Source organism: Meleagris gallopavo, chromosome 28, assembly GCF_000146605.3.
Source record: "Meleagris gallopavo isolate NT-WF06-2002-E0010 breed Aviagen turkey brand Nicholas breeding stock chromosome 28, Turkey_5.1, whole genome shotgun sequence".
NCBI classification, from domain to species: domain Eukaryota; kingdom Metazoa; phylum Chordata; class Aves; order Galliformes; family Phasianidae; genus Meleagris; species Meleagris gallopavo.
The window spans coordinates 4,630,730-4,633,074 of record NC_015038.2 but is presented as its reverse complement, the minus strand read 5'-3'; positions in this window follow the sequence as shown (position 1 = coordinate 4,633,074).

Sequence of the window (2,345 nt, the reverse complement as noted above, 5' to 3'; positions counted from 1 at the left end):
GGAGCGGGGAGGAAGGGGGCGGGGGAGGCGGAGGGTTCCCGGCTCCCGGGGGTCTCTCGGGCTGCGCTGCGCCTCCGGCTCCGCGTTGGGCCGAGTGGAGGGCGTACGGAGGAGGGGCCCCAGAGCCTCCGCCCCCCCGCGCCGTGCCTCAGTTTCCCCACGTGGGAAGAGCGGTCAGAGTTCTCCCCCTCCCACCGCCCCGCACGCAGCGCCGGGGCTACTTCCCCTTGGAGGGGGTGCGGGGAGCAGCCCTTTCCCTCGCCGGGTTTGCTGCTGTGCCCCCGCGGGAGCCGTCCTCTCGAACAACACGGGGAATAATTTTGCTGTAATCCCCCCGGAGCTCGGCTGCTGCTGTGGGTGTCAGCCAAGAGCTGGGGGTGCCCTCCCTGCCCTGGGAGGGGGGAGTCACAAAACTTCCCTCGGATCAATCCACTCTGTTGCAGCACTCCATTTTTGCAGTACGGAGCTGTGTCCCCCAGGGTCTGAAGCCACTGCTGCAGCTGGTGACCCCCCTGTGCCCCTCCTCCACTGCCATCACCCCATGGTCACCAGGGGACAGCAACCAGAGCCTTTTCATCACCTGAAGCTTGCCAAAATGAACTTTAGTGCAGCACCCAGCATGGGCCCGGCCGCGCTCATGGCGTTTGTGGAGCCGTGGGGTGTCAGTGAATCACAGCCACGCCAGCCCCGCATCACCACGCACATTCCTCCCTGCTAACCTGGCACCCGCACAAGGCAGGCCGCTGGGTGGAGGTGTTTGATGCCGGGGGCGGCAGCCCTGGGCAGGAGGAGCTCAGCGGTGATGCTGTGCTATGTGCTGTGCTCAGCCATAGGGCTGCAGAGCAGCACTCCCCTCCCGCCCTGTGCTGACAGCTCAGCCTGATAATGCGTGGAAATAAATGAGTGCTGGTGAGGTTGAGCCGTGGCCCAAGATCTCCCCACTGTGCTCCTATGGCTCAGGAGGAAAGGGACAAGCAGCACTGGGGCCCACCGTGCAAGGAGCTGCAGCAGAATGGGAGCAGCACTGCTTCAAAAGTCCTCTGAGGATGCAGAACCATGGCCGTGACTGCAGCTCGTGTGCCCAGCGCTCAGTGCTGTGCCATCAGCAGGGCAGGGGTTGGTATGAGAGGGCACAGGGGATGAGGCTTTACCCATCACAGCACCGCGGCCGTGCTGCTGCCCAATGGGCATCCCACAGAGCTTCATTGCGGAGGCCCCTCCTCCTCGTGACCCCACAACCAAAGGTAGGATCCAGCCCTGAAAAACAGCTTCATGCTCTCCCCTCTTCCACCACCCATGTCCCTTTACCACAAGGTACCTGCTCCTGGTGCCTCAGAGCTCCCTGCGAGCTTTGGCAGAGCACATCCCATCTCCACGCTGCCCCAGTGATGGTGAGCACCGAGCTGCTGTGCTCTCTGCTGCCCCAATACCTCCGCACTGCCTCCTCCCAATGGGATGTTGATGCTGCAGCCCACATTCATTCAGGGGGGATTTTGGCAAGCGTGAGTCCACAGCAGCCCAGCCCCAACCTTCCTTCCTGCAGGCTCCGTGTCGCAGAGATGGCTCCAGAACGTCACCACCACCATCCATCAGCTCACACTCCACAAAGGGCCCTGCACAGATTGCCCCCAAAGCTCTGGGGCTGTGGGGCAGTGTGACCCCGGGTATGGCAGCCCCAGAGCCCAGTACCCACATGAGGAGCCCCGGAGAGAGGGATGGGGCTGTCCTCGTCGCAGTGGATGCAGCAGAGCAGGAGGGCGTGCAAACAAGTCTGGGCAGTTCTGTGCTGTGGGTTACCAATTACTCAGCAATGCGGAGCGCACAGCACACCGATGGGAATGTTCTCCATAAAACCAAGCGGTGTCCTATAAAGAAAGCGTCCCCTGAGCAGTTCTGGCATTGTGCTGCAGCAACAGGAGGAGATGTGTGGGTACTGTGCTGTACAAAGAGGGTCCTGCGCTGAGCATAACCCAGCCTTGCTCCACCCGAGCACTGTGGGAGTGTGATGTGTTTTGGGAAATGCGGCTGTTGGTGTGGGTGTGGGACTTCACTGACCCACATTCACAGGAGCTCGTGGCAGTGGCTGTGCTCATATCACATCAAAGCCAACCCCCCATACTCTGCAGCACCCACCTGGCCCCACTGCTCTGTGACCCCGAACCCAGACCTGGGGCAGGATGGGCTGTGGGTTTGGGGTGGTCAGTAGGGTGGGGATTGGCAGTGGGGTGGAGGTGAGAAATGGGATGGAATTGGCAATGGCATGGGGATGGGCAATAGGATGGGTTGAAAAATGGAGTGGGGATGGACGGTGGGGCAGGATGAACATTGGAACAGGATGGGCAATG